The 12,710-nt window shown below is 40.1% G+C and overlaps 1 protein-coding gene across 1 annotated transcript in view; it reads right to left on the minus strand.

Moving 5' to 3' along the window:
* The window catches only part of LOC109981938 (protocadherin-15), a 233,723-nt gene extending 228,944 nt beyond the window's left edge, over positions 1 to 4,779 (minus strand). The window contains exon 1 of the mRNA XM_065959676.1: positions 4,353 to 4,779. The gene's annotated coding sequence lies outside the window, so the exon portion shown is untranslated. The remainder of the gene's footprint in view (positions 1 to 4,352) is intronic.
* Between the last annotated feature and the right edge of the window lie 7,931 nt (positions 4,780 to 12,710).

Consider the following 12,710-nt stretch of genomic DNA (forward strand, 5'->3'; position numbering starts at 1 on the left):
ATTCAAAGACAGAGAAAGACCAGAAGCTGCTCCAATTAAATTCTAATGGGAATTATCACCACACGTTACGTTTCAGGTATTTGCCCTTCATCAGACATGAACAAGTGAGTAGACACAGCTCCACATATACAGTAGATACACAACCTGAGGTCACCTGACAGGTCATGTGACGCAAGGAACAACATTCAATATAAACTAGGGCTGGGCGATATGACCTCAAATCAATATGGCGTTTAATTGAACATTTTACCTCGATTACGATTAATGAACGATTATTTCGTTTTTTTGCCATTTTTGCCATTCTAATGAAAGAGTGCATATCTTGTGAACTATTTTGTGGTTATTTATTGAATGTTTCGAACTGAAATCAAAGCATCGCTTGAAATGAAAAACCACATTTTAGTTTTAAAGTAGAAATTAACTTCTCTAAAACAGTAGGAAATCAATAACTTGCATTTCCTGCAAATAGTTTTTGCCGCAGTGTTTACATTGTGACATCGAAATAATCGACATGGGCAAGGTTATGTCGGTTAGAGGTTCTGAATGTTGGTTTTGATTAATTACCCAGCCCTAATATAAGCTATGCAAGAAATTCATCGTAAAGGTTGACAAGACCTATGCACAGACACAACAAATACACAATAATATACAATTATACACAAGTCTAGCAAATTTCAAAACACACTTCTGCTGGCATCAGATTCTAACAAAAACAAGAAAGCTTTTTTCAGCATTGTTCACTGTAGTCTACAGTAGGTCTACACTCAAAAGACTTGACATAGAAAACAATAGACTGCATAAAACATGGACGTAGTCTCAGTGACGTGACCCATCTGTTCCTGAAGAGGCGTTATGAAGCCAAACGATGGCGGTGGCCAAATTGGAAATGCTGACTCTTCCTAACTTTTGATCAATAAAGAATGAGGCAAATAGGTGGTGTGCATGCTTCCTGTCAGTGAATTAAGCCATGTCCCTTATTTTGAAAATTTATGAATAACTCTTAGGCCTCATAAAATCAAAATGTAGTTTTAAAAAATATCCCTGTACAATGTTGTACCAATAAGGAAATAAAATTGACCCAATGTTTTTATTGCCCCAGGCTGTCAACACATTTATTTATGCTGTTAAACTGATAATTTTTAAGGAATCCTTGGCTTTTGCAAAAAGGTACTGCAGTTTTTTGTACTTAGCATAGGCTTAATCTTTTAACACCACTTGGTGAGAAGTCAGAAGGAACAAATCGCCCTTCAGCATTCTGCACTATTGCTGATTATCTGATTGTTCAGACAGATAACTAAACCTTAAAAAAAACACAGTCTCATGTATTTTTTTGCTTTCATTAACTTGTTACTGAGTAAAAACAATTCATATCTGAGATAAAAGGAGCAGCCAGAGAAAGAACAGAACAGTTCATTGTGTCGGAGTGACAAGAAAAGAGATAAAGAACAAGAGGGGAAGGCACAGAGTAACTCAGCAGAGCATCCATATGCATAACTTTTCATATTCTACTCAAGTTCCCCTTCCCATTAAATGTGAAGCTATTGGTGTTAGCGGACATAGATAGCTTATATGCAATCATCTTCTCCCTTCATGCTTCACTGGGGGCCTGCACACAGATTTCTGCTTCAGCTGCTGGCGCAACGGTTAGTCAAGCTCCGCTTAGACCTAATGCAGCTTCAAGCTTTTGGCTATAAATTTACCACACCTCAAGACTGAGCTGATTGGAAGGTTGTATTCTTAATCTGGAGGTCACAACAGCCCATGGGTCTTTCAAACATGACAAACGTGTCACCTACAGTGAATCTGAAACAGAAAAATCTGCAATTCCCTCCTGGGATTCACTAAGTATTTCTGATTCTGAACAAAAATCTAAACTTGAACCAAAATAATTTCGATTTATGTTTTTACTTTAACAGATTCATACCTCTTTATTAGGGCTTTTTACAAAATAATAATTCACATGTTAATGCTTTACTGAATTTACTATATTACTACGAACTATAATTTTAGGGTGAGACTCACAATAAGTTGCAGCAAGTTTTGAAGGTGCAACACCTCAAAAGATCAAAAAACAATCAGTACTGAGGAAATATTGCAATCCAACTTCTGCAGCCACTTGTAAACTTTTCCACTTCAGTGTCCACGTCTTCAAAAGTCTTTTTTACGTCTTTTTTGTTCAACTCTACAGATGATCTTCGTTATCACGCCCATGCAGTCCCTCTTTTTTCTGCTTATTCCCTTTCTCCCTCTCCAAATACAGGGATTACAGCCTGGATCACTTCTACCTGTCACAGATTAAAGCCAGCCATTAGTGCTTGCTCGTTTATTTTTGTGTGTGCATGACTTCTCTCTGTTGCTTCTTTATTTCCCAAAGCAATGGAGGATCTGTCTCTCTCAATGGCCCTGGACTGAATACTGCAGAGCATTGCAATTTCATGCCCTCAGGACAGATAAATCTTTCCGCTTGGCTGGCCATGAATCTTCTGAGGCTGTGGCCACACAGTGTGGCACTGTTGAACCTGACATTAGAGAAGCTTCACCCTTACAAAATTAGGATGCACCTGCACTGCACCTTATTTGTATGTAATCTAGGATACAATATGAGAAAGACAAATGAGAGCCTCGAGGAATTCATGTATTATTATGCACCTTATTGCAATTCCCATCTAGGCGAGTTTCAGGATATTGGCTACCATTAGAATATCCAACAAGATGTCATTTTTATGCATCTTTCAGAGTAATTTATCTCTATGATTTTAAACAATATGCACACCAATACACGCTATACCAGGCTTTCTCTGTAAGAGAATGTCTTTAAGCTTACATGAAGTGAACCTTTAGTTTCTTTCCGAGCTGGCTTTCAACCCTCTTCCATACCCCTCAATCATCAGATGCTGTCCTGCTGAGCAGGCCATGACAATGGGCTGCCTATGGAGCAGGACACATGCAGAATATCAATGGAGTCTGGCTGGGCTGAGCCACACTACTCGTCATCTCTCATTTTCCAAATGTGAGCCTGTGGAAAGAACCTGCCCATACCTCGCCTGATGAAGATATCCTGTAGCAGTGCTTTTTAAGTATTCCCTGCACACTACCGGGGCACTATGCAGACCTGTAGCTTCTGGGAGCTGTAGTACACTTACAATAAGATAGCATCATAGAAGCTTCAAGAAAGAGGAGTATACCTAAACACATCCAGCATGAACAGGCTAATGTTTTCCCCCCATTTCATGCTCACTGTAAGTGCATTAAATTGACTAAAACAGCAATAGTTCTAAACTAAATGAATCCCACTGGATGAATAATTATCAGTCTGCATCAACCTGCAATTTGAGTTCAATTAAGATGTGTGTCAGGTTCAGGCGGTGCAGTCCTCGGAGAGAAAACCTCAAATAACAGAGTACGGAAGTGATTTGAGTGAAACTGCTCTGAACTGAGAAACATTATTCAAAATGCAAATAATATTGGAAACGGGGGTTTCTTAATCATGCAATTCTAGACTCAAGAAATGTAAATGTGTTTTTGCGCTTTTGAAAAGTATAGACTGCAGTTCAAAGCATGAGACAGAGTGCATCACTATGCTGTGGAATAAAGTGAGTTTTCTATGCCCTCAGTATTTCATGTGCACTCTCGGTCAACTCAAGCTGTACTGCATTATGACAGACTAAAAAATGTAATATCATTAAAGATGAGGTGAGCAACACATGTTCTTCAATGATTCATTATTGCTGGATCCAAAAACAAGGCTCTGTCACATCTGAAGCATCTCCGTGTTATACATCTTGTGACAAGAGCTCATCACCTCAGGCTCCTGGCGTGAGGAGAGCTAAAAATGAGTCCACTTGTCCTAGACGATCCAAATCACATGTGTCACTGAAATAGTGGCACTCTAAAGGAAAGGAAGCACACATTTTCTACACCCTGATCAGAGTGGGTCGAGGCAAGTATGTAGTTGCGCAAAACTATGACTCCCTTAAGTATTGATCGGCTCTAAATTGGAGCACATTCTGCAAATTACACGAACCGTCATGCGTATGGAGCAGTATTTCTTCTGAGCGCTTGAAAAGGCTGACGTGCATGTGAAATACCGGGAACGTTCCCTGGATAAAGCAGTACAACGTGCAGAACGAGGAACAACCCTTCACTGACACAAAACTGTTAAAAATGTGTAGTTTTGATGATATTATTTTGAGGGATCAGGGTGGCACCTGCGCGTAACAGGCTCAGATGTATACAGGATTTTGTCTCCCAAAATCCAGCTGTTCTGTGCTCAGAGTGTTGAGCACCACAGCACAACTTCCCATCATGTAATTATTCATAAACATTACTCATAACAACAAAACATGTCTTACCTCACAGGCGCACCCGCTGTTTTCCTAGTGCACCAAAGGTCATTGCGCAAATATTCAGAGGACAAGATGTAGGAGTAATGAGAAGTAGGTTAGACCGCACAATACCTAATCCTGTTCTTAGTGTCCTTCAGACGTCGTCAACCCCCTAATCTTCAAAGCGAGAGGGGTCGGATCCTCAGAGACTCCGGTTATAATCTCACCACTGCCAGTTTGTGCGTGTGGCTGACTTTCTCCTGCACAGCCGGTGAGCCAAAGTTATCCGCGGTTATTTCACTAATGCAGGCGACCATGCACAAAAACGCTTTCCGACGAGAAAGTGCAGGGAGAGGTCGGCTCGGTCTTCAGCCGTGAAGCCTGTCACCCATGTCTGACAGGTGGTAGTGAGTCCATCCACCCGCAGTAAGGATTCACACATCTTCTAGCGGGATGTGGAGACAGCAAAAGCCATAAACGATTCTCCGGGCACATTAACCCATTACATGTGTTGATTCCCCCCCTCCGACTACCTGTTTTCTTGCGCTCTGGCGCCTCCTGCAGCCAAATTCTGCAGCAGAGTTTTAATCCACAAACAGGGATACCCAAATGTCTTCCTGCCCAGCTCTCCATAATCAGATTAAGGCCAATTGATCAAAATATGATTAAGAGACGCACTTTCAGAGATTATTTTTGTTGATTAATATCCTTTGGTTGAGAATGTGGCATGTGGTTTCATTCTCATATTGTTATTCCATTTGGAGCAGCAAATGAATTAAATACCAGTGAAATGGAACTAATCCAAATCCTCCAGGAGCTCCACTGCACACCCTGAATATACGCCTGGATAATGTTGTGAATCTATTGGCCATGTTTCTGGAGGCTGCTACCCGCAATACTCCCAAGGTTTTCCTGAGTGTTTCCTGTCTTCCGGCATCACCTGATTGAAGGTACACCTGCTCAACAGCACACCATTGCCAGACCAACTCTTAATGCTTCCAGCACGTGCTTTCTTCCAGTTGACGTCCAGGTGATCTAAAGGTCCTCCTGTCCTGTAGTGATAAGATGTCTGCCTTGTTGAGGAGTCATGTTTCAAAGAATAAGTCAGGAAACTTAGTTTTAATCAGCCTGACTCCATGTCATGCATTTAACTACAAAGACATATTTGGGGGTCCTGGAGAACTCCTGCCCTCCTTAACATCTCAAAACAATCCATTTATTATTAGATCTCTCTGTTACATAAAATAAATAGGGCTACACATCTTATGAGATGTGCTTTGAAACATGGATTAAATTACAAGTGTGCCAATAAAATACCTTCACTCATAATGGCATTGTGAAAAGGTTGTCCCATACCTTTCACCTGTCCCCACCTTCCCGACACTGGCCTGCAGAGTGATTAGGCTGAGTGAAATCACCTGAGATTAATCGGACAAAGTGAGGCCAGTTGGGTTTTTCTTGTATAAAGCCAGACTCAGCCAGAGTCTGGGGGGGGGGAATGTTTGTTAGTGGCAGCTTGCTGTGGTTTCGTTCAGTTTATGTAATCTTGTTTTATTAGATTACCTGGGATTTTTGTTTTGTGCTATTTTTGGTTAATAAATCAACCACCTTATTTTGCATTGACTTCTGCCTCCTGACATCTTTTTTGCTCACCACCAGTGCCAAACAGCCACACTTAAATCCCAATTTTGAGATAGACTTACAATCGGTAATGTTACAGGCATCCTGGCCTGCTCAAAAATGTTATTATTGCTACATACCATTTTCATTATTCTCTGTAATTGGTGTTGACATTTGTCTTTACAGCAGAACACCCACAAAATCCCACAGTAAGCCATATTTGGATCATTGTTGATTTTTCCATCTTTTTCCACATTCTTGTTTGTTAAAAGGTCCCATATTATGCTTTTTCTGGTTTTATATGCCCTTTAATGTGTTTTCCAAGTGTCCTGTGCATGTTTAGGAACATCTATGTGCAAAAATTCAAAGGCCGCGGAAATGCGGCTTCTCCTACCTCCTCCTGTTAGCTGCAGCATTAGCCGCATGTAACGCTCGGTTCTAGCCCCCCTCGATAAAGATTTGTCAGTCCGACGTCATTGTCAGTGTGAGATCACTGATCTAAGCCCATTGGCTCGTTGTGGCAAGCCCTGCAACTCATTTTCCGAGACGCGTGCTGAGCAACTGACCAATAACGACAGAGCGGATCGGCAGACCAATCAGAGCAGACTTGGCCCACGTGGGGTCTAACAGTGTGGGCTCAACAGAGTGCAGCTGACGGACTCAGAGCGTAGAGGGAGCAAGGAGGAGCAGTACATGAAAACAGACACTTTTTTCGGACTTTAGCTATTGTGAACGTACAAAAGTAGTTACATAGATCAAATATACGAACCCCAAAAAGGGCGTAATATGGGCTCTTTAATTGCTAATAAGACCTTTCTTACATTAAATTGATTACGCAAAATACAGTGTCAGTTTAATTACAAAGACCACACAAATACAGATGTGGATTTAGAGTTGTTTATTGTAATATACTTAGCATTAATTTAAATAATGGGTTTGGGTTGGTTGGATGAGATATGAGGGTAAGTGTTGAGGAATCGAGGGATGAAGGGTTTCGTTGGAGGAAATTGGGGCAAAAGGGTCGGTCGAGGGATTGAAGGGTGAGGGGATATAGAGAGAGTCAAATGTGCGGTTGGGGTCTGGTGTGTGTGAGACAAGGATGAAGGACTGATGTCAGCTTGTGCTGGTGACCATGACATTAAAAAAACAGAGGGGTCAAGACCCTGGATGGTGGAGCCGGTTGAGGTCGGGTGATATAGGAGATGGATTACTGGCTGGGGTCAGCTGATGCCGGTCCCTTTTGGCACTGACATGGACTGTGTTTGAGGCATGATCTCATATGTTCCTGAACTATTTTTAGTCACCATGTGAAGTATAACATATTGTACATTCTTGGATTGTCAATGATTTTTTAGCAAAGAAAGGGAATTAACTGTGTTCATACTTGTACCTTATCTGTGCATAAAACATAAAGTACTTCATTATTTGAGTATTTACTTTCATGAACTGGATTAGCACAGGCTGTGGCCAACCCCTTAACTATTGTGGCTTACTTACTGCCAGCTCAAAGTGGGGTATTTACACCGGTTACGCCACGTCTACAATGTGAAATCACAGACTGAGACACCCACATTATACTGTTCCAGAAATATACATGAAACTAGAAAGACATGGTGACGGTGAAGGCTTTGTTACTTTTATTACTGTGCTCTGTCGCTAAATCGCAAAAGGTCTACAGTATCGTGTGTGTGTGTGTGTGTGTGTCCATGGGTAAGTGAAGCTTCTGCTGTGAGTTTACACATCACACAGGTACAACAATATTACACCGTTGTGGATTCAATGTGTAAGTATAAAGGCGAAAAAACAACGGCAGAACTTCTTTATTTTGCGCTTTTGCAGGATCGCAATGTATGAACGATGTATACTGTATGACAGAGGGGACTTAGCTCATACAGTGATGGTGTCTGTAGGATTCAAAGCAAAGGTCAATAGAAAAAAGGAAAAAATTAAAAACCCGGTTGGTAATTGAATCTGGCACTTTAGAAATAAGAATTTTAGTCTGATGTTTTCTTGCATACAAATAAGAACATCAGCTGCTGTGGCTTCTTAATTGCAACTTGTAGATTGATTTAAATTACAGAATACAAACACTCAAACGTAGAACAAAACATTTATGACTGCATTGCCACATTATAACATTGCAGCAGAGTTAATGGATGTGTAGAAAGGAAACGTTTTAATGTGCTGCGTTTGCAAGAATAACAATTTGCATAGCATCTCCCCCATCAGGCAGGATTGTAAAGATCTGCTGTGATTTGTCTATTTGTTTCAGTTATTACTGTAAATCTCTGGAAACGGAGTGAAAACACAATCGCAGTGTCAAGGGCATTATATGTAAATGCTGAATCTGCGCATGAGATTGTATAGAATAAAATGCCGATATGTGAAGTCTTTCCTGATCTTATCCATCTCTGATCTCATAAGCTCTCATTTGAATATTCTGAACTTCAGACGTTTGAATACAAATAATCAGCATTTTATCGGTTTCTTTCCTCTATTTATTCTGCATCTCTGTGTGTGAAGGAGGATTAGATTTAAACCTAGACCTAAATCCAGCCCAAAAGAGAAAGGCTTTAGTATCAAAGTAAAGAAAAACACTGGTAACAATAAGTCATTTTTCTGTGATTCAGTTTGAGGTTATATTCTTCCCATTTGAACCTTTATTTTATACTGTTCAGATTTGGATATTCAATGCTTCACTCATGAGAGACTGATCTAATTATTCCAAAACCATACACACTGACCCTGTTGATGATTGTGTCATCACCAATGAAATCACAAATGTGGAGAGCGTAAAGCTCAAATGGCCTAGCAGCATTTGGTCAGACAGGTCGGATCGGACCTATCTGGTTAGAAATATTTTCGTCATTAATTGTTTGTTATTATATGATGATGATTGCGGTCGATTCCCATCACACATAACAAAAACCAGCCAAGAGGTAGAAAAAGTGCATTACTTTTTTTCACATCGCCCTGAGCAGTTCTCACAGGCTGCGAAGGCTGGTCGTTTGTAGGAAGCTACCACCAAAAAATGAGATCTTAAGTTGAGTTCTTAAAAAAAATGAACTCCGGGGTGCTGTTGGTGGAGTGATTAGTGCGCGCGCCCCATGTATGGAGGCTATGGTCCTCCAAGCAGGCGGCCCAGGTTCAAATCCCATCTTTCTCGCATGTCATTCCCTACTCTCTCTCCCTGATTTCCAACTCTATCCACTCTATCCATGTGTCTCCAATAAAGGCACAAAAAGCCCCAAAAAAATCTTAAAAGAAAAAGAAAAGATAACTCCATGTGTTACTCAAGCTTTTAGTCTATCCGAATTGTGGCATTCACACACAACAGTCCTTCAAATGTCTTAATTGCACAGGCAGTTTAAAATCAGTCTTATAGAGTTATTTAAAAAAAAACAATGGGGTGCTGGATTGCCTAGCGGTTATGTTGGGCGCCTCATGTACGGAGGCAGTAGTCCTCATTGCAGCGGCTGTGGGTTCGATAACGACCTATAGGCCCTTTGCTGAGTGAGTATCATCAGCAAACATAGGAGGAGGACATACTGGCTGCTTTGTTGTTGAAAAAGAAACCAACACTTCAGAATAGCATGTTTCCTTAATGTCTGACGATATAGTAAGGTCATTTAATGATTTGATTCAGTCGACATCTTACAGATTTAAGAAATGATTAGTTGAAAGGTTATATTAAGATTAAGCTGCACTGCGTAGAGGCATTGACGTCCACATGCAAATATCTGCAGCCTACACAAACATCATGCAAAATAAGTGCATTTCAGTTGCTGCAGAACAAAGGCTCTGACATAGAATATCAAAATATATGGGGGGCCTATGGCCTAGTGGTTAGAGTGCGCACCCCATGAAGTCCAGATGCTGTATAGTCCTTGACGTGGGTGGCCTGGGTTTTTTTTACATTTTTTTATAAAGAACCCATTGAGATCAGGATCTCTTTCACAAGGGTGACCTGGCCAAGAGGTCAGCAGCACATGTCATAAGAACAGTTACAATGAAGTGACAGTATAGATTAACAACACAGTGTTTTCAATAAAAAAGAAAGTGTGGGAGCTGTGACACAACAATAAAACAACAAGTTAAGATTTTAAAAACACAGGCACTGTTCAATGGTCTCACGCTGTCTGTCCCTCAGGGTTGAACGGAAAGCTCCAAGTGGAATAAGGGAGTTTTAATTCAGTCTGTAGAGTGTTCCATGCCGAGGGGGCTCTTTTTCCTAATTCAGTCCTGACCCGAGGAACAGATAGAACAAGTGTAGTACAAGAACGCAAGGCATAGCGACTCCTTGTTCTCTGCAATAAAGCCCACAAATATAAAGGAATCAAGCCTAAAAGAATCCAATATGCTGCTCCTTTCCTGCGTGTCATTCCCGGCTCTCTCTGTTCCCTGATTTCTGATTCTATCCACCGTCCTGGCTCTACAATAAAGGCATAAAAAGCGTCAAAATAAATCTTTAAGATAGAATCATTCTGAAAATATAAGACGTAAAGCAGCAGCACCGTATAAAAAAGGGTTCAATTTAAAACTTTTATCTTGTGTTCTGCATCTGAGAACCCTTATAGATTGAATTCAGTATGAGTAGACGGCTGAGAAACCCTTGAGCATGAACTCCTTTATACAGTGTGACAGTTTGATTGAAAACGTCCCAACAAAGACGTGCTCGTTGTTCTACTCTGTCGAAAAAGATTTGTGAAATTCAGGTGGGAATGTTATTGGGGATTAAAAGCCTTATTTGAATCTGAGACTGGCATTAAAACAGCTTATGCCTCTCTACACAAACTAAATGACTAAGCGCAACCCTGGTATTGAATGTAATTAATCACTGTGTGAAGCTGGAGAAAAGTTATTATGCAACGCAGGCTACTTCTCATGAAAACGGTCCTTGAGGTGCCCTTTATCGATTTTCAGGTAGGTTCGAATCATTCGTCCATAAACACTGAGCTTAATCATAATAACTCAATCTGTTTGGTCCAATCAGGAGTCAGCCAAAGACTGCAGGGAGATTTTTTAATCTAATTAAAATCCATTTGTGGTTGTCAGACAGATCCATTAGCCAACAGATTTAAAGGATATAGTATTGTTGTTAAAGCACAAACAGTAACAGATATTCCTGGGGAATTAGCGCTAAATGGCTCAACAAGCAGCACTTGGCTGGACCACAAATCTCACAAAGAGCTCCCGATGAATAAAACATGTGGATTACATCAAAGAAATGTTGAGGTTTAGTGTCTGTAAGAAGTCCCTGTCCTTCCTTGTTATGCAGATAAAGGTATCAGATCTCTTTAACTATGCAGTTACATTGCTCCACAGCTTGAATGATTCATAACAGTTCACCAGAGCTGTATAGCCATCTGACTCTGAATCCAGAGCTAACAGGGTCTCTCATTTACATAGAGGATATTACTTTCTTTATCATATTGAAAGCAATTTTAAATATATGAACTGTTTGACAATGCACCGTATATTTTTCTATAATATCCTTATGAAAGAAATATACAAGTTCAATTTTATTTAAATTAAAACTCAAGCTTGATGTTCACTACTTATACACATATTGAGCATAAAAATACACATTCTACAGGCAAATGAGTCTGGTTATGGGAAGCCTTCTTCATTTCATTCTGTCCACTGTGTTGTGATGTGTTTCATCGTTTGCAGAACTTAACTCTCTATATCGAGCAAAAGAGGTGAAACACAATAAGACATCCCACAAATATAACCAAATATGTACATGCAAGTGAATCTAACAAGCTGTTCTCTCAACGCAAACTGCTTTCACAATTCTTAAATTGCTAATCATACTGCAAACAAAGGCAATTTGCAGAAAAGGACGTCATTGTCAGAGATGTCCTTTGTTGCTTATAGCAGTTTACAAAGGAAGCAGAATAGTTGGCTGTTGGTCCCTCTCGATGTTGTCATCAGGTGTTAGCAGATGGATTTAGGGATCAACACAATAAATGTTTATATCTATATCTATATAGCTCTACAGATCGAATATAGATGTAAGATAGCGATCGGTCTTTATATGGTTATCAAGTTTTTTCCCTCCCAATATCGATATCAGTATCAGACGGTCCCTAATACTAGCCGTCACTGATGTCAGAGAATTCTTTTTGATTTCAAAAAGGAAAAAGTGACAAAAACTGAAATGTAGTTTCTAAGAAAAGTGCCATATATTGAGCTATAGTTAAAGATTTGTTGAAGTCATGAACATTATTTACCTGCTGTGAAATTTGTTTAAAAAAGAAGAAGAAAAGAAGTACAATTTTGGCTCGTTGTTTCAGCCAGAACACATTTACTAAGAGGGGCATGTTGTTAAGCACTGCTTGTTGTATTTCATAATTTATCACAATCTTGGACACTGTGATCATGACACAGATATTACAGCACAGAACAAAATGTGAAACATTTGATCCACACAGTGTTTGTCCCTTGTTAAAAAAAAAAAAGTGTAATGTGATCTGATTTCCTGCAGCCAAAGAATCTCTTGTTTCTTCAACTGACTGAATATAATAACGGCACATGATTCCACAAATTGTCCTCTATAATGAGATAGTGGGCCATTTAACATCCCAGACAGCAGTCATGCATGGTATGCATAGGGCGGCACATATGTTTGGAAGGGTTTCAGAATTTGGATCAAATCAAACAAGAGCCTGACCAACGACAGGTGGTTACCAGTCACTGTTTGTCAATGGCAGGTGGTGTTCAGTGTGATTTGGCTCCTTGTGCCACATTGTTTACAAGGGG

This window comes from Labrus bergylta, chromosome 10, assembly GCF_963930695.1.
Source record: "Labrus bergylta chromosome 10, fLabBer1.1, whole genome shotgun sequence".
NCBI lineage: Eukaryota > Metazoa > Chordata > Actinopteri > Labriformes > Labridae > Labrus > Labrus bergylta.